Genomic DNA, 21,692 nt, shown 5'->3' on the forward strand with positions numbered 1-21,692 from the left:
ACATAATCCTATTTTTGTAGTTTTGTTTTAACTATTGATAATGTGATGGTTTCTCCCAAAGAATCCAAAAGTTTTTGGGATGCTATGAGATAATTTTATAGCATGCGTGCCATGTCAAATTGATGATTTCATTTCGTGAGCTAATTATTTACTAAACATATAAACATATGTACTTTTGTTAATCAACTATTACTTCTTAATATTTCTGTCAAATATTCTGGTTTCAATTGATATTCGTAATATTTATTCAGTAGTGTGCAATTTGAGTGTTTGAATTCTGAAACTTTTAACGGAAGGAGATCTTGTGACACAAATTAGAATTCCGCGGACTCAACTATTTAAGTTATTTGCTAACACTAAATTGAAGGAAAACTGGTTGTAGAATTTGAATTATGAATGAGTTCATTCATTACAGAATCATTCTCATGTATTCGATCGGTTATAACTTTCCTATGTAACTTGTACTTTACTTATGTAAGTATTGTCAAATATTTTGGAGCTTCTTCGATTGTTTTTAGGAATATATGAAATAGTTGTAATAATTACAAAACAAAGAGAAAAGTTATCGTCAAAATTTCACTTATGAAATAATTAAACATTTATTACTGTTTCAATACGAGAGTTGTATAAAAATATACGTCCTCATCTTGCAGATGTCAACACTTATTTTGAACGCTTGGTTTCTATTTGAGAATCGTATAAGTGTGTCAGTTATTAGTTTTTGCCGCCTATTTAAATGAAAAAGGATTTGTACTGTATACGTACACTCTGCACCATCATTTACAAATGTCAAATTTTGAGCAACTGAATTGCGGCAATCGGCAGATTTATCTGCTTCTTTAGTGACCGCGTTTGCTTACTTTAGATTAAAAGCTTATTCGAATTTTCTAGGATTCATTAACACGGTTGAAACAACAACAAAATTGTTTTTTTTTTAATCAGACCATAACTGTAGATTAAAAAAGGGTCTACTACAACACACCTAAAAAAAAACAGTCAATATAGTGAATTGCCGACTTGCTCTATAATGATTTCGTCGACCGGATAGTAATAACGTCCATTTTTGGGATAATCATGGGAATGTCTTCATCAACTATCCAAGAAAAGTCTATTATTATGGCTATTTTCAACAATAGAGAAAGGAAAGAAATTACAATGTTGATAGGTTACGGCGATAGACTTCCAAGAATGAAGAAGCATGTGCTTTATTTAATAAAACACATTTTAAAAGACATCAGACTATGGAATATCAAGAATAAGAGTCGAAGTAATATATTTTGTTGTCATTAGGAGACAACTCTCAAACTATGAGACAGAAACAACAGAAATTCAGTCGTCGATTGTAGTGAAGTTTTTAAAGAAAGAAAAACGACACCCATACAAAGTTGAAATTGTCACAAACTCTCAGAAGACACTTTAGAAATCGTCTTAGGATATTATGATGAAAATCCAAATTTTCTTGATCGTAATACGGTCTAGTATTTCCAAAATTATATGAGGCAGTAAATCGTTATAATTCTCGCTACTGTGCCTGGGAAAATCACTGGATTCAGACTAAACTTGGTCAGTGCTTAAAAAATTATTGTATGGAAGAGAACCATCAGGGAAAGATTTAATGGTATTTATTTTTTTCGCGAAAATTTAACAGTCGATCAATATTTGGAATATCTTCGTGTAAGAGTCCTTTTGGACCCAAATGCACCATATTCTGATGCAAGTAATAGGGAAAACTTGCATCCCAGTATTTTATTCCAGTAAGATTGTGTACCACTCTATTATGTTCTCAATCTTAGAGAGATTCTTTATAATCAGGTGGAATGGACAACGTGAATCGATGGAATGGCTACCTAGGTCACCTAATCTTACTCTCCTCGATTTCTTCCTGTCAGGAGATTTAAAAAATCGGGTCTAACTCACTGGACCATGTAGAAGACTTAATGAAACATAGAATTACTCGTATAATTCCGGAGATGATCGAAAACTATGTAAATCAGATCTATCATCGTTTGGCCAGTGTTTGATATGAACAGGATATACTTTGAACAATTCCTGTTTGTGGTTTAAAAGACATTCCAAAGTTGAGTTTATTTTGGTTTTTATTAATTTTCTCGGATTTTTTTTCCTTATTCGATTATTTTTTATAAAACAAGCTTTATCAATGTGAGTAAGCCTAGCTTCCTATTAAAAAAAATTTAATAATGTCATAACTTTGATAAGTACTACGTTTTATTTTTTTATGTCAGAAATAAAATGAATTGTTTGAGGATTCTGTTATCAAATATGAACATTGTACGTTTCGTGAATTTGGTGTATTATTATCTCATAATCCTGTATATTAATCAGTTTTATTCTGAGAATACTCGTATTTTTGCTGGAATATTTTATCAAGGTTATCATGTCCGAAAATGGAAACATTATCGTTATCATTTTTGTCCGGCGCTGTCCGCCCAATCTATTCTATTTCCGATTACAGCTTCTCCCAAATAAAAGTGTAGTTACTGAATTTATTGGTGAGCAGTAGCATCTCAACTAATTTGAGAATACAATAGACTCAATAGAGTATTCCTAATGAAGTTTGACGGTATCCTCACGTACGAACTTTGGCCTCTATCATAAATTTAAACCACTGCAAAATTTTGAATGTGGTATAAAAGAACTCCATTGACGTGCTTTTATTCATCTGGGAAATTACGTAAAAGAAATTGAATTATTTGAACAACTTATAAGACTTATTCTTTTTTGTACGATTATTGAGTGATTACGATTCGTGAATGTTGAGAAAGGGTTCAATTGTTGAGTTTATAAATTTAATACTGACAAAAGAAACCTTTAACTTTATGTCGAAACTGAAATTTTGTATTGAATACACGCACATTCAATTTTACAATACATAACAAATGTCTTTTATGGCATTTCGCATTAAACTTATTTGTCAGAACTTTATCCGACCATGAAATCGTCAGTTTGTAGCTTTAGAGAAAAGTGGAATTTGAGCAAATTTAAGAAACTCGGTTGGTGTAGAAATAGGGTTTCATAAATAAAATTAGTTGATACAGTGAAATAATTAAATGTGATACAAAATGAAACAAATAAATAATGAAAATGCTCAGAAAAACAAAACAACAAAGTTACGATGATATCAAAGAAGAAAAGATTATTTACCTATTTCTACGTATATAATTTTTTAGTATTCTGTTGAATGAAATAAAAAAAAAAGAATTTTATTAGAGCTTGAAGATATGATAGCAAAGTAGAAACGATAAACTGTGGAGTGATTTTGAGAAATTTGAAAATTGAGTGACGTAGACGCCTTAAATCATCCAAATAGCAGTCCTTATTGACCACTTGACAAAATTCATGGTGAATCACGATATTCGGAGAAAACAATAAAAATTATTTCGATTTTTGACAGACATTGACGTGATTTTTTCTATGTTGGCTCATTTTTAGAGCGCAATAGTTTGTTAAGCAGTTTCCACGTTATATTCATAAACCCACGACTCGTCACCACAGTAATAATGCGTTTGTTTGGGATCCACAGCTAGGTTATTAAACATCTCTGTTGATTGATTTTGCAAATGATTTTAGTACAAGTCCAGGATAATCTCAGGCTTGCCTACATGATGATTTTCGAACACCATTTCCTCAACTCTAACTAATTGACATACGGCGCTCAATCTTCAGACGAATGTCCAAAAAAGTTGTATCCACATTAAAAGAATATTATCGATTTAATTTACACCTTTGGGGCCACTGCATTATTTTCGAGTTACACAAAATTAAGAAGTATCTAAATTGTGAATGAAGTTTTGTTTCGTAATATCTTGTCTTTCCGATTCAACTGATAGGCTTGTTTTTTTGTAGTATTTGGGCCACCCCTTCTTAAAATAAATTCGTCTGCGTTTGCATTTATTTAGAATAGAAATTGTATTATACTTTTTTTGGATCTCTTTAATACCTCGAACACCTTACCATTTGGTAGTAAGAAGGGCCCCGAATGTTGAAAAAGTGTTGGATGCAGGGATATTGAAAACAGGCAATTTTTCTTCGCGAGCTAATTCGGAAGATGTGATTTCATTAAAATAGAATAGAATTGGGTTGATAATAAATAAAACTGAATTGTGACAGGACTTACAGGTCTAGCTTAGAGTCTAGATGAGCACGTCTTTTTTCGTTTTTATAAACAACTTTCAATCATTTTTGGATTGAATTTGGAAGAAATGTTTTACTGCCACATGTAGCTAATAAAAAATGTCTGGCTAGAATCATGTTAGAACAGAATTATAATTCCATGTTAGCTCTCAGATTAATGTCTAAGAAGCAATAAGACTTTGTATCTTTCTACTCTAAACAGAAAACTGTCAAATTGTGAATCACGCCCTTTTACAAATAAACTATTGAATTAAATATGAATTAGAGATGTTAACAACTGAAAGAAACTTTCTAAATCATATCTAAATCTGGACGTGGTTTATAATTTGTTGCCGCTCAATTAGAAGTTTGTAGTTTATAAAGTTTTGTACTCTGGTAGGGTATCTAACTAATTATTATTTATTACATTGTGGCCTCTACTGATCGTTGTTACATGTGAATATAGTGGTTTAGTATTTATTTTCATAACAAATACGTTTCAGTAAATTTACATTTGAATATAAAATACCAGATATTTGAAAAGATTAAGCTTGACGTTAACTTTAATCATGTCATTGCTTTTGGTGTCAAATAAAGTGAAAACTTTCTACCAAAGATGACCAGAAAATTTTGTACAGAATAAACGTTGGGTCTCCCGGGCTTCCTTATTGGACGTACACTTACTCCACTACTCGATCCAGACATGACGCAATCACTGCTGAATCGGTTATCCATATTTCAATATGTCTAAGCAATAATTTTGGGGGTCAATGGTCTAAGGGATATGTTTCCAACGAAGGCACTTTGGCTGTCAACCACACCTCACCGTTCAAATGACCATTAGGATGAGTTGATAAGCTCTTCTTCGGCCCCGATTGTGTTGCTCGAGTTTCAGACGTTGGAATTGTCTCTAAAATAGTGTGTGACTACTTTGCAAGGCTACGCAAACTTCCGAAAGAAGAAGAACGATAATGGTCATGAAAAACACAATACCTTTAACTTAAGAATTTGTTGATAAAGAAATTCTAATTTTAATGGAAGGCTAATCCTCTCAACGCCGGAGATATGCTTCGTAAAGTAGAGATATTAATTTTTTAACAAGCTTCTGTTTATTATCTTAACCCGTGAGTAAATTATATACTGATAACACATAATACCAAGAAAAAGAAAATGTGTCATTTATTAGAATATGAGCTATTTATACAGATGCATCCAAACAATGGATTTATCACATTACTTCATTGAAAATTAAAAAGGAATTCGAATTAATTTACTTCTTCTGGAATAATTGTTATTCATTATCAAGGATATGAAATTTATTCAACTAAATGTTACTAGAGTATTCTAATAATTCCAGATATCTGGTCGATATTAATATCTATTTCACTGTCAATTTATGTAAGCGATTATTTTGAGCACCCCTCCAGCGTAGAGCTGTAGCTGACAATGAGTAACGTTTGTTGAAGTTGGGTTAACATATATATCATGGCTAAAGGCACATTTATATTGAAACTGTTGACAGTTCAACTAAGTAGGAATTTCGGACATATATGAATAATGATAGTACTATTAAGGATTCATTTAATTAAGTAAAAATGATATTTTCTCGCTTTTGATATATCTTGTATTCAAAATATAAGATCGTACCATATACCAAATGCTAGACTATAATTCAGCCCACTCAAGAGATCTATAACAAAAATGTGATTGTTGTAAGTGCGTCTTAGAAGGTAATTTCCCAAGATTTTTCTCTAAATTCAGGAAAACTCCAGAAACCAATATATGATCATATAAAATAGAAGTGACCCTCTCAAACTGCACGTGAGTTTTATGATAATTGAGTTAATTTATGTTTACTTTATCTTCCTTATATCTTAATATACTAATGCTCTGTTGACGGGTTATTATGTTTTCATTTAGTTAAAATATATTTCTCTTATTTATTGTAAATTCGTAAATCTTTATGTATAAATTTCTTAGAAATGGCTAGGAATGCAGATGCCTTTGCTTGGGTATTTTCTTTGCCGTCTCCTTGGTTACCGTCGATCTTAATGTGGGATTTCTAGAATTGTAGAATCCTGTGGGTGTTGCTGACTTTGAAATAAGGTTCTTCTACTAGGTTAAATCATAAAGTTTCCCTCTTTGTGCTAAGACTTGGGCAGTTGAATATGGATCGAAGTACTAGACTATTGTTTTTCGTGGAAATGATCTTGCTTGTTATATGAACTAAGCATAAAGTTGTTGTGGGTGTAGGAATCATTTTTATCATAAATTAGATTTAGTTCTATTTCTAGCAAAAGTTCTATTCAATGAAAAATGTCTAGTATAAACAGCATTTTACGATGTATCTGGATAATAACTGTAATAAAAAATTGGCATCTCGAAATATAAAATTGTCATAGGTAGTGGATATGCTAATAAAATAACATTTTATTGTCTTCATCATCGCTATAAACTTATGGATTATATTACAACTCAATTTTATGCTATAGCACATTTTCTTCTATGAATATAGGGTATATTTCTTTTATTACGGAAGCCAGTGCTTTGAAAATTAATATTAAGACTCATTGAATCATTCTGATATAATTAAATGCTCCGAATTTTCAACAATTCTAGCCAATATATCCATGTTCACACTAATTTTATTATTAATAAGCTATTATTAGTATGACTTGTGTCTATATAACGTAATTTTTCAAATTGATTTTTACTAAACCTCCAGACGACTTACTACTACTAAATCGAGTATTCAAAAGCAATTATTTCCTATTCATTACGTAATATCTTGAAAATAATCAACAACTTAATAGTAATATCCTCATTTTACGATACGATTCTCAAAACTTTGCGGAGAGTGTTTTGAAATATTTTGAGTACGTAATTCAACGGAATCAAATATATCACAAAACTAAATTTAATTTCACATAATTGTTCTCATTACAATCCTTGTTGAGGATCGAGCCTATTGGATAGGCAATCATTCATACTCTCAACTGCGTATACTGGACCTCTCAAAATTATTCTTTTATACGTTTCCCTATCAACTATGTATTCTCGGATTCCTCAAAACCATCCGTTCAATAGGATCTCACACGGTCGACGCCAAATTCGCTTTCACACTTTCAAACTTTAGACAGTACATATGGACTGCATACTCTTTCAATATTAAGTTCAGTGTCAACAACTTGGCCTGTCGTATTCAACGACTTGGCCGACCAACTTTCCGAATGGATTTCGTTCTAGTCGTTGCAGAAAATCCGCTGTTTTCGACAGAAATTTTGTTCACTGATGAAGCCTCATGGGTTGGTGAATGAACAAAATGCTTGTATTCAGAATGATGGACAACCCGAAGAGGTTCAAGAAAAAACAAATGTTTGGTGAGATTTATGGACCGGTAGAATAATCGGTCCTTGTTTTTTCAAATCAGGGGACGGCCGGAAAATTTGATGCCTGAAAACGAAGCCCTTGGTCTTGATGACATTGGGTTCCAATCAAATGTGAAACCGAATTTTTTTACCGCGAGATCAATTTGGCGAACAGATCATTTCACGCTTTGAATCAGTGTCTTGGCCAGCTATAATAGAAGCTGTAACATTATACATCTTGATATTTCTATTGGGTGCAATGCAAAGTATAAATTTGAGGCTACGACTGAGGAAATAGAGAACCAATCAAATACTTGAAAATTGGAACATTAAAATGGAATTTATTAGTCGTAGTCGAGGACAACATTAGAAAGAAATTATATTAAAAACATAATTGTCATGAATGCTAATTTTGTATGATAGTGGACATTATAAAATAAAATTGTAGTAGTTTATCAACGAATATTTCTTGAGATACAAAATTAATTTTGTAGTGAGTATTTCTTCAGTTCAATCTATCTATACCAGGCGATTAGCAGTCCATCTCATGTATTTTGATTCAACTTAAAGAGTAACCACCAATCATTATTGATGTGAAATTTTGTGTTTCGCAAGTCTTTATTTCAAGAAACTTTCTCATAAAATTAATTTCCCATTTTCAGTTATTTAATGCTTCGTTCGCTTTCGCGAAAGCTGCTTTCCGTTTTTAGTAAACGAGGTGTCTCCATCCAGTCGTGTTTCGTGTAAAGTGTTTATGTTAAGGATCTCTTTCGCTTCATAAACCGTCCGATATTTGCATAATGGTAATCAGTATTTATATTAGATCCTAAAGTTTAATGACTTCGAAGGGAAAATAGAATTTTTGATTTGCCTAATTTAATTTGTTATTCAAATAGATCATTTTTCATCAAGTTTTTTTTCACTTTAAGACGATGGAAAATTATTCTTCAAAATGAACTTTACAGATTTTAGTGGTTATTTTTGAATCAATTTACTATATAATGACAGTATGACTCAAGACAGTAAATTGAAAATATTTTGTGAAACTGATTTTTGCATACAGAGTGCCGTTTATGCTTCCAAATTTTCTTGATTTTAGATCTCTTCTGCTTTAAAACTAATTTCCTTTACAATTCTTTAAAAACAGTTCAAAATTTGACGTTTCACCTTTTTTTAGTCTTTATAAAAATATGATAATGACACTAATTGGCGTATTTATATTAATCAATAGATCATCTACATCATGAATATCAAAATAAGAATAGAATCAAAATAAAAATTCGTTTTGACAAGAAAGATAAATTTTTCCTTAGTTTTTACATCTCAAATACGTGGCATTAATCAATCAAATTATTTGTAGTTGTATTAGAATTTACAGAATAGATCTATGAATTTTACTTAAATTATTTAGGTCTTTTCTTTCATTTAAAGCTATTTCGTTCTTATGAATAATAATAAACTATGTATATGTCAGTGTTTTGTTGTTTGCTCGTAACAACTTCCGGACATAACGCGGAAATTACAGTAGTTCTTTCATCATCGTTATACCAGTAATCCACGGCAATGGCACGGAATCCAACATTGCACCGAACTGGTTATTTTGGGATTGAAAGTGCATTTCTCCATTTTTCGATTCCTGCAAACTAATGGGTATTGATTGAACAACTGGGTTTTTGAATTGACATAACCTAATCGATTAAGGGATACTTGTTAACCGCAAGGGCAATTATATTAAGCCACGCTTTTCAATTTCCTGGAAAATGGTTTATTTGGGTATTGCCTAACTTGAGCCTGTGGTGAGAAGCTCATTATATTGTGACCAAATATGGTTCGGTGTATTGTTATTGTCTGAGTGTTACAAAATGGAATATTTTAATGGAAAACTATCAGATAAGATGCTATTTTCCTATAACTTCCAAATAAATATGAGGTCGTTTTAACGGAACTACGACTTTTCATTATTTGAAAACGTTTTACATAATACTGCCAATTGATAAATTTCGATACTCGTATGAGAAAACTGTTTATTTTGGGTAATTATGAGGATAAAATAATTTGGACTGTAAATCAAATATTGTTTTACGTGAGAAAAAGTCCCTCAATTACAGTAATTACCTTAGAAAGGGATGAAAAAATTCGTTCTCGCGTATTGAAGGATCGTGGAATAAAATTCCTTAAAACCGATATTCAAGTAAATATTTCAAACGAACGGGATATGATATTTGGCACGAAATCTTATATATGAAAAATGTATCTACAATGTGAGTGTCGCAATTCCTTAATTCTAATTAAAAGCTCGCTCATATAAAAATTCAAGTGAATGTGAAACAAGAGTATAGTCGAAACAATGGACATCATCTGAGGAGCATGCTCTTCCAAAAAAGCTGAAACTGTTTTTCCAACTAAAAGGGCAAAGTGTTTTTGAATTCCAAAGATGTAAAGTCTATTTGAAAAGAGAAAACGAGATATTTCCAAAATTTTATGACACGTTATGTTGCCACTTGGAAAAATGCCACATTTATTGAAGAAAAGAATTTTAGTTTATCACGAAAATACGTCTGGTCAGTGCTTTATTCGCAATATTTACCGTCTAGCTCTTTTTGATTATTACTTTCTGTTTTTAGAATTGAAGAAATGGCATAATTGATACCTCCAGACGAATGGAGAGCAGAAAAAGACGTGTATTTGCGAAAATTTGGGAATATTCTCCTTTTGATGGTTCCAAATTAGCTGGACTAATTGAAAAATGAAATATCTTTGATAGTAAAGTAACTTTTTAATTGAAAATTTTCAATACACTTATATTAGATTGGTAAGTTTTTATGTAACGTCGATTTTTTCACCCCAAAACCTGGTATTTATTAGAAATTTTGCACTAGGGACCTATAACAAAACAATAAATTCATAAATTCGTGCTATAACCCCGAAACGTGCTCAGACTTGTTTATCCCTTAATTTCATAATTGAAACTAACGTGGTATTTCTATAAAGGCAATTCGAAATAGTTATTTTCCTAACAAGTGCGGAAAGTGATACTTTCCCGCACGCGACTGCAGTTGTCCCGAACGACGCGGAGCGGAGTTCGGGCAAGCGATCAAATGCGGGAAAGACACTTTACGCATTAGTTAGGAACATTATTTTTTCTACGGCCGTATATACAAAAAAGTATACCAACCCGTTTTTCAAAAATTATTTTATTCCAACAAACATAATAATATACAAAACTTTAACTAAAAACTACTAATTATTATAAATATTAATATTGAAAACACAATTTGTTGTATTCTGTAGACTAGACTAGAATTGCCGGCCCAGTGGAGTTATTTGGTTTCAACTGGAAGGTAGATGACGTCGATGAGGATGGCATCGGTTGCAGGTCGCATAAAGATGACGATGACGGCAATGGTTTTAAGTCATTTGGCAGGTAACAGCTCGGAATTAGTTTCATTTGCAGCCTTCAAAATGGCTTCGGGAAGTTCTTCGTCGGATGAATCCATTAATATTATTGTATCGGATTCGGTTTAATGTGGTTTAATTTAAAAGAAGATTCCACATATTCGGTCACTTTCAAGACGTTTTGAACAACTTTGACGTTTTAGTAACAATTACAAGGTTATATAAAAAATATCTGTATTATTTTATATTTTCAAAAAATTAAGAATTCTACAAAAAGCTAGAAAAGGTTTAAATTTTATTTGATGGACTATTTCGTAAATATTTATTTACCTGTAGTAACAATAGTTATAATCTCAGAAGTAAAAAACTATCAATAAGGTCAAAATTTGTATAATTTTACTTTCCCGTACTAGTGCGGGAAAGTGATACTTTCAAAACTAAAATGCGTGCGGGAAAGTGGGTTAAAACGCACGGTCGTAGAAAAACCATTTATCTTATCAAAGGAATGTAATGGGCACGCAATTTACCAACTTATTGGATAAGTTACCGACTATCATAAAAATAAATAATAGTTAAGAAACCTAAAAACCACTCTTTAGTAGCAAACAACTCAAAATTGAAAAAAATTAAGGGTATCTTTTTTTATTTCTGAACTTCTCAACTTTTTTGTACTCGTTTTGTCCACATATCATCATTCTACCCATATGTCCTAACCATCCTCTATCTCTGTGCTCTTATTATATGAGTTATACTTGGTTAGTATTCTAATGTTTCTCTGGTTGTTCTTCTTCTGTATACGTTATTTTCTTCAATTTTATCGTAAATCTTTCTAATTACGTTCCAAAATTTATAGTTTATTTGTTTTTTTTTTGTTTATTGACCATGTTTTACACATGTGCGTAACTGGAATTCTTATCATTGTCTTATTCCAGCTTTTCGTGATATATGTTTTAAGTACAAAGCTTCGATACTATTCCTGTTACTCAATTACCTTTTTTCTATTCGTTTTTCTATTTCTCTTTCCTTGTCTCTTTGATTTATGACTTCAATATTCGATTTGCTAAATTTTTTCTATTCTATAGCTATTATTACCGTAACAATTTTTGCCATGCATTTTTTTTTCCTCATCGATTACGAGACCATAGTCTCTTGCCTTTCCTTCAAGTAGCTTGAATACGGTTTGATGTTTTTTCCTGAATCATGCCGTGAGTACACATTTTTTTAATTTATTTTTATAAATCAAATCTCAGGTTTTTATACCTCTTTCTCTTAATAGGATTTGTTGTACTAAGTTGAAGATAGTTGAGTGTAACGGGTCTGCTTGCCTCAGATCTTTCGCTATCCTTGGAAATACTACACTTGAAAGTTTCTTTGCTCTCAGTTTTTCAGATCGTCATTTCTACTAGTTTCCTCAATGTATCTGGTATATACAAGGTTTCCATTGCCATATTTTTTTTCTATTATCTGCTTAAACGCAGACTTATAGTTTTTTTATAAACATTATCTTGAAGTTGTTTCATAATAAAAATTGGATCTACTATAGATCCAACTGACTTGAAGCTTTCTTACTACTCTTCTACATTTGTAGTATTTTTCTAATCTGTTTTCTAGTGATGTTGCACCAACTTGGTATGTTATCTAAATATTGTTATTCCGCGGTAGCTAATGCATTTGTCATTATGACGTTTTTTAAGGAATCTCTACTAATTTCTTCCTCCTACTCATTTTCTTTTGTTCACATAAATGATGAAATGATATCTTCTATTCATAATCATAAGAACTGATACCCTTAGACGAATAGTGTTGAAAAATTATTTTTTATTTTTATTACGGTTTGCCGTTAAAGCTATTATTCATTTACAATGCATGTGAGTTTGTTGAGAAAAATTATAGTACATCATGTTTTTAGTATCTCCAGTTTATTTTTATTAAAATATGCATTACGTACACTTTTATTGTGATGTGATTATGAAAAAAAATTTTCATTAAATAAACCGTTTTATGTACAAAACAAGTTGGAATTAAACTATTTTGAAGTTGAGGCGTAGTCGCTTAGGTATTCAATATTGTTTCCTGAACTTTAAAGTTTTAAATTGGGTTCCAGGGGTGCGAAAGTTGATAATTCATTTATCTTTAAGTCTGTTTCCTCTTAAAATGTATTCCATATTAAATAGCACATCCAGCTACGTGATGTAAGCTCATCAAATTTCAGGTATAATTGCAAATTATATTTCTACTTCTAGAGGGGTAGTTAAAAAATATAACTAGTAATGAGTAATAATAGTTGTTAGAGTACATAGTGAATCAATCGTACTATACTCACTTATTATTAATTGTAGATGAAATTTTATTCTTCGTCTTTTACTTATGGGATAGTAATACCTCATTATTTCTTTCAGTATCATTTCCGTATGAACATTCGTTTTTCATTACTGTTTTGACACTATAATCATCGCCTCGAAAATATACTCATTTCTGAATATTACATCCACAATCATCACATACATCAGTACATTTTCAACGAATTCTAATGACTGGAATCAGGATACTTCTTTTAACTCTTCCTTCGCAATAATGAGGGTGCCTCTAAATGATAATTAGAATTTGTGGAATAGGAGAAATTCAGATAGCTGAAAAGTTAGATGAAGTACAAATATGAGACAAAAAGAAAAATATCTTTCTGGATCCACGTAAATGGAGTATAATCGTTGTATAGACGTAAAATAAAAGGTGCTTGCTTTATAGATTTCCCTACATACCCTTATATAATGATTGACCAACTAGGATGCAAATGTAACATTATACATCACTCAGAGTTATTAAAAAAAATTGAATAAAAATCTCATTCGAGTGGAGGATCTAACCCTCTTACTATGGTCGATAATTTTTCAAGTATCATCACCTCACCACCTAGTCCAAGCAGATACCAATTGTTACTCAAAACTAAAGCATATAAGCGATAAAATGATCTCAAGTGGCATAGATTATATTAGACGTGTGCTGCCACAAACTGAATATTTATTAAAACGAATCCAATCTACAAGACTTCAACATAATGATAAACATAAATTAGTTTCCAGAGTTGTGAGTGGTCAGATAAACAGCACATATACAAATACATTGATTTTTGGTGTTGTGATTGGTCGGATTTCAGTACGATAAAAGGTATATATATACGAGGTGCCGACACGTATCGATGTCATAGGTGTGTGGTGAACTTTGATAAGGTTTGTTCCAACCCATCAAAAAACCGCCCTTGGTACGGTGAAGATTCTGCGCAATGTTGCAATTGGGCGATTACCGTTACACGAACGATTCTGTTTTGTGTTTCAACCGACTTAGGTATCGTTTGTGAACCGTTTCCGGAACGGTCTTTTTGAAACTTAATAACAAGTACTGTTACAAGAACCGTGCATAGGAAGAGATTGCGCAGAAAACATCTATAAACACTTCCGATAACGTTCCAAGAACGATCCCGACTAACAGGTTAAACAAATTTATAATAAAACCTTATAACTAATAGTGTTAGTAGATATCTGTCCAATTGTTTGATGCGAGTAGTATCTTTCATCTTATTTCGCTTTTTGTATTAAAAAGGCTTGGAAGTATAGTGTTGACGTTCCTAGGTATACAGGTAAATTGTTACTCTGTCTGAGCTTTTACTGGAGATTGTCAAATTTGTGTAGCCATTTTATTTTGTTTTACTGTTGTCATTGTAAAACCACAATCAGAATCGAAATTATTTGGTTTTTCCTTCTCTTAAAAACTAACATAAACACCCACTAACCAATCTTATGAGTATCTCCTTAAAATATCTGGTTTCTATTCCGTTGATATATCCGTTCCATGGACTTTCCAAATATCTGAAGCTTTCTAGATGAATTCGGTTATATACCGTCTTTAAATTGGTTTTATTTTTATATATTTATTTATTATATATCAAACTCGAATTTTTTTGAGCTCTTTAGGCTTATATTTGTAGTAAATATCCGAAGCCCATTCCAGGTAATCAGCTTAAAGGGCTGTTAAAAGCTGAAAAAAATTATCATCTTTGGAAATATCCAACCAGTTTTAATTTAATTTCATTAGATTTTCATTTTACGCTATGGCATTTTTGACGTATCGGTCAAGTGCTTTTAACCTATTTAAAAGTTTGTTTATAGTCATTAAAACTGTTCATAACATAACGGAGGTGTTTTGCCTCTATTAGTTTTTCTTTTATAAATCTAGGTACAAGAAACAATACCACAATTTGTATGAGACGTAATAATAGACCAACCGACATTATTCACAGACAAAAATCACTTGTTGGTTAGAGATAGAAAGACAGAGAGAGATTCGTTGGATGATTTTTAGATAGGATAATGGACATTTTTTATAGGTTTGTTAGAGTTGGCCCTCACACAGGAATTGCTCCTCTGCAGGGCAGGAGTTGTAGAGGTTGCGTGGGGCTCTGCCTATTGTCCTGGTTGAAAAGGAGGAAAAGCGTATTACCATTGGTCAGGAGAAGACGAAAAGGGAGCTCTAGAGTAAGCAGAAACGGTTCTTGTCGGTTTTTGTTTTTGTCTTTTTTTTGTTAGCTAGTTTAACTAATTCCATTTATATGTGGTTTGTCGAGAACCACGTATTAATAGTATACGTGGTTCTCGACAAAGCACATATAAATGGAATTAGTTAAGCTAGCTAACAAACAAAACAGAATAAAAAAATTCTCGCTCAAACAAATATTTAAAAAACAACAAAAACATAGATACGAATAGAAGCAATAAAATCAAAGCTAAGTGATTTCCCTAAAATACTCATAGCAACGTGTGAAGTCCAAAAAACAGAAATTAATAATTTATCAAAATAAATAGAATAAATAGAAGTTACCGATGATGATTCCAGATTAATTATCCTAATTGCACGTCTAATATCTAGAAGTATGAAAATCACAAATTTATTGAATTTCCGTCAAACACATGTAAAAGAATTTATATTTTATGCGGATGACAATTTTCGCAACTGAACATCATTTTGTAATTTACGATATTTCTCTCATGTTAACCCTAGCAAATTAATTATGAAAAATCCTGCCATTTCAAACAATTAATAAAACTCACCCAATTGGTTTCATTTATATTCCTGTTGACAGGTTTGAACTGCAATAAAAAGAGAGGTGTTGTTATTAATAAAAATATTTTCATTAATAGTTTTGTCATAATCAACTTTTTTCACAGAACTATTTATTAAAAAAATCTCCTAAGTATCAGATAAAAATTTTTTCAGTTAGAAGGCTTAAGTTTTCTCATCCAGGACTGTAACATGATTTCTTCATCAATATGTAAATAAACAAACCACATCTATATAAATTCTCATGCGACAACTTTTGATTGAATCTTATTTTGAACTCAAACATACAAGAAGAAGAATCTGAAGCACAAGAAACTATTGTGTAAAAACAATAATATGTAAGAATAAAGATCTAGAACTTATGTCATCACGTATGGGGCACTGATCTGGAGAACTAGAACTGGTCTGATCATTACGAGAATCAATCTTTAGAATCTTTCGATAAAAACTAGGTTGCATTTGTATTACCGAAGACATCGACGTCGATTTCTTTTTCCCGTAAAATCTACGTTGAAAACATTAGTCACTCTATACATATGTAGTATTCTACAAAAGTGACTTTTTAATGTACTTTTTCTAGCATTGTAGGTGTTTCAATTTTAATCGTTATATTTTATCTGTTCAACTCTCTTGCCAAATTTTTCATACTTCAAAAGGTTCGCATCTACTTGAGCAACTAAAAACTTGTTACCGTCTAGTTCCTAATTTCAATTATAATTGTTTGATTAAATTGAATTTTCTTTTTTGAAGAATATTAATAATCAACTTCTTAAATATGATAAAGTACTTTGAGTTCATACTTTCATGCTTTTATGTGTTAAGCAACCTTCAACTTTACACAACTGAAAACTTTGTAAATTCGCTTCAATTTTAATTATTTGTAGAGTCGAATTTGAAGCGTTTACATCACAAATTTCGATCTAATTTAACGGACCTCCCATGTTAAATCGCAATTCTATCTAAAGCGAAATCGATGATTTGAAATGATTCTGTTTGTTTTCGACTAATACAACCAGAAGCTGTATACTAAAATTATTAAAGTTCATTATCAAAGTGACTAAGGATTGTAGAACACAGTTATTTAATTATTTGTATTCATTAAATTTTGTTGAAATTATTGTGCAATCTGTAGCTGTATTGCATCAACAAAAAATGTGCACAAACATTTTAAAAGATACATTTCATGATCGAAATTGTTTCGAAAACTTAAATCACTGGGACAAAGAAAAAATTGAAAACAAACATGAGACGTCTATCATGATACTACTTAATCAGAATCTCAAAGTTTGCTTTTCTGATTATTATTCCTCATCATCAAATTTTCAATATATTTTGGGTTTTGGATTAACTCATGTTGATATGCATTATGAAATTAGCCCTAGGTGGTGCCAGTGAATCTTATACAGAGTGGGTAAATGAGGAACTTTTACCATAAGTAAAGCAGCACCTCAGGAAGGATATCATGAGGCTACTAAAAAGTGTCAAATTCTCTTTTTTATTAATTTACTTTTTGTGAAATTGACCATAAATTTTTTTAATTGGCTATATTATTTACATAGCTCATTCATTTTTCTAATTTTCCCCGATGCAGTGCACTAGTATCGAGCATTTGAATGGTATGAGCTAGACTTTCCAGGACCGGCTTTGGAAAAATCAATTTAGGGATTTGTATTGAATGTTGCACCCTATATAATACAATAAGTAATTCTGAAACTAAATGAATAACTGAAGAAAACGACATGTATGACAATGTTATAACATTTTCGTTCAGTTTTTGGTATGCCATATCACATAATAAGGTATTAGAGTTGACCGTTCAACGTTTATTGATATTTTATACTCATTAGTATACAAGAAAACATATTCTTTCTGTGCGTAGGGTATCCGCTGCCCGGATGCAAGAACAAAATATGCGATACTAATCAACTTAAACTAAAAAAGTTAAGAAAACGCAAACTTGGATAAACACGAAAACGCGACATTAGAAAAATAAAAAAATCTCACATTCTCAAAGTCTAAGTCTAAGAGTCAAATACCAAAAGAAAAGCCGCGAGCGCGATCCCATTATTCAAGTAATCTATTAATACAGCTAGAGATTTCCGTATCTTCGAAGTTCCAGTCATCCAAGATTTGGGTCAGTCACACAAAAGTAAGTAGAGTCTTACAAAAAGATCATCTGTACATATATCATATTCAAATGGTCAGCGACTACATCCTGAATGTGAAATCCATATTTTGAAATTTTCGAAATGGCAGTGAGACAACATCTAAATAATGAAACAGGGAACAGATAGAGCGTGAAGGTATAGAGAGCTAGAAATGCTTTATTGTCAAAAAATTATTTCAATCTGTAGACAAAAGCTTATAAAAACAAAAAAATAACTGAATAAAGATACAGATAAAATAATATATATAAATAAAGAAAACTACAATGAGGTAAAAGGAAAAAGTAATAGGTAATAATTAGTATCTAAGTTCATTGCACAATTAAACCAGTATGCAACATGCCCGGAATTAATTATTATTATTATTAGAATAAGTCGTTTACAGAGTAGAAGCCACTTTCCAGTAAATATGTCCTCAAATTATTGCGAAATGCGATGATATTGATTTTATTTCAATTGACAACTGATTACACATTTAACTAATTCTGAATGTGGAGTAGGGGCCGTGCTCTAAGTGGATAGCCGTGCAACGATCTTCCTGAAATTTGAGAAGCGTGTTTACGAATTAGGTAAACGGATTCAAAGATGAATACGGAAGGAAGTGTCAGAATTTTTAATCTTTTAAAGAAGTTCCTGCAGTGAACTCTGCTGTTTAGTCCAAGTAAATATCTAACAGCTCTCTTATGTAGTTTGAAGATTCGCTTAAATTGAGTCGCACTACACGTACCCCAAAAAGGAAGGGCATATCGGAGATGCGACTCAATGAGGGTGTAACTGTTATAGACGTGGATAAGTTTAGTTCTTTGGATAAGGCGGCAATGTGTAACGCCAGTTTTAGGGAAACTAGTATTGTCTGATGTCTAGAGAGGCGATGTCATTTATAAACATAAGAAACAAAATAGGTCCTAGTACTGAGCTTTGGGGCACTTCACATTCTATTGGGTTGCAAGAAGACATCGTTGTATCAACCCTTACAAGTTGTTGGTAAGGTATGATTTAAGCCATGCGAGAGCTGTTCAATTGAAACCGTAATACTGCACTTTGTTGATTAAAATATTATGATTAACACAATCGAAAGCCTTAGAAAAATCACAATTTTTTGCATTGGAATGATGGCTGTTTAGGCTAGAGTAGACATTATTTAGTAGGGAGAATATAGCATCTTTTGTACATTTGTTACTCAAAACCCAAATTGATGGATAGTAAGTATTTTATATTTAAACAGAAATTATAAAAGCCTCTTTTTGATCAATCTTTCAATGATCTTATATAACGTGGGAACGCGTGCAATTGGGCGATAACTCGATACTTGATTTATCTCATCCTTTATGCAGAGGTAGAATTATAGCCGTCTTAAGGCAATTGGGAAAAGTCAATAGTTTAGTTGTAGTTTTTCCATTTCTCATTGATGCATCTAAACTATATAATTTTATTGTTTGAAAATTCTTGCTAGTTATAGTTATTAATTACTGTTTTCTATTGATTTGTATTTATCATTATTGTAATTCGATACAGTTTATTTATAACATTCGTTTAAATTAATACATTATTATATGATATATAAATATTAGTGAATACATTTCCAGATATTAATTTCAGGTTTCTCTCTGCTGTGTAAACTGAGATCATAAAGTGACATAAGTTTATTTGTTGTGCTTTTGGAATAAAATAGTGTCTGTCCCAAATCACTTCATCCTATTCATGTTGAGTTTAAGATATTGAAGGAGACCAACGAAATGCAAATCTTAAATAATATCTATTTGAATATGCTGCAATACTGACACGCTCGAGCTTTTGATAGTAAGTTTACTGTTGCTATCGCATAGGAAATTTTATTAGTAATTCGAAATTTCAGTTTATTGTTCAGAAGGTTTTCGAAGTCTTGAATACACTTGTCACTGTCGTAATCGAATATAATGAACAAACTAAATAACAATTGACTCTAAGCATAGCGTACAGTATAAATTGGACTAAATGAAGTTTCTTAACAATCAACTTCAGGCTCTTAGTTTGACTATGATTTCTCATTATTGTTTCAAAACCTATATACACGAACAAGTGCTATTTTTAAATGCCTCATAATAAACTTTTAAATGGGACTATACATTTTGCTCAAATTTTTCAGTTGTTATTCATTATCGATAAAATTTCCAGTTTTGCGACTGTGAATCTATATTATATTATATAATTAAATACACGTATTTTCTGAGAAGTTTCAGTCCTGAATCTAAGGATGTTGGGAAATTGTTACCGAAATTTCAATCATTTTGAAAGCTTAGTTTCTGTTTGACAATCGTACAAGTGAGGATTATTATGAAACTGGTTAAAATTGAGTGAAGAGCTGTCATTAATTGTTATTGGAAATCTGTGTTTGCCACAAAAAAATGGAAAGGCTTTCTTAGAAAAATAGGCATAATCCGTCAAACTCCAGAATCGATTAACATAATAAAATAGGACAGGTCTCACGATCTATTTTAGTGGACGAGTTCAGAACATTAATAATAAGAAACAAATAAGGATACAGGTCCAAAATGTGAAAAAGTATTTTTCATTTAAAACAAAAATAGTCTTTCTGAATTAATGATAGTACCATGGCACGACGCCTCTTACTGACAAGCCTCTATTTCGTAATCCATTTTATAAATATTGAAGGATCTTTGTGTGTATGTAAACAGCAACACAAATATTACAGGAGAAGAAAAGGAGGTCTACATTTTAATATATATTTAGGATCTAATTTGTTATTGATTCTAATATTTATTTCTCTTTCTTTTGAATATATTATTTATCATTTTATCGGGATAATAATTTCCTGTTAATGCAGTTTTATTTTTTTAAAAGCTCGTCCTCTGACTTTAGAGAAGACAATGTACGATACAAACCTCAGACTCTTGTTTGTACTATGGTTTATTCATATAGTGGCTTTAAAGAAGAATTAATCTGTTAAAGATGAAAAGAAAAAATATTTTATATATAACACTAAGAAAAACATTTTTTTGCCAAAAATAGTTTTGATTCATCAATCTAACTTCTCTATGCCGTGCTTGTAGAAGAATTTGTCCTTTACCTCAAAATAGGTTTCAGTTTGAGCTAAATTTCTCACCGGCGAATATTTTTTGAAATCAGCGAATAGCTAGTAGTCACTGGTGGCCAGATCTAGACTATACGTTATTAGAAATGTATTTCGTTCAATTTAACCCTGATTGCCATCGACTTGTGAATCGGTGCATTATCTTGGTGAATCAGTGGTTATTACCTCGACATATTAGGCCGTTTTCCGTGATTTTTGCATTCAAACACAACTCTCTGTAGTATTCAATATTGATTGGAGATAGTCGATGAATAATATTCTATGACTATCCCAGAATACTTAAGCCATTACCTTCCCATTGTTTTAATCCCGAATTGAAGTGATGGACCCATGTTTTATTTATTGTCACATATTGACGCAAAAAATCTGATTTATTACGTGTAAACATGACCAAACACTGCTCTGTATCATCAACATGTTGTTGTTTTT

The 21,692-nt window shown here is 31.4% G+C and overlaps 1 protein-coding gene across 1 annotated transcript in view; it reads right to left on the reverse strand.

Annotated features, from left to right (window-relative positions):
• LOC130445029 (neuropeptide Y receptor type 2-like) overlaps positions 1 to 21,692 on the reverse strand; it is a 78,084-nt gene that overhangs the window by 20,533 nt on the left and 35,859 nt on the right. The window contains exon 2 of the mRNA XM_056780500.1: positions 15,998 to 16,036. The gene's annotated coding sequence lies outside the window, so the exon portion shown is untranslated. The remainder of the gene's footprint in view (positions 1 to 15,997; positions 16,037 to 21,692) is intronic.

This window comes from Diorhabda sublineata, chromosome 6 (genome assembly GCF_026230105.1).
Source record: "Diorhabda sublineata isolate icDioSubl1.1 chromosome 6, icDioSubl1.1, whole genome shotgun sequence".
NCBI classification, from domain to species: Eukaryota; Metazoa; Arthropoda; class Insecta; order Coleoptera; family Chrysomelidae; genus Diorhabda; species Diorhabda sublineata.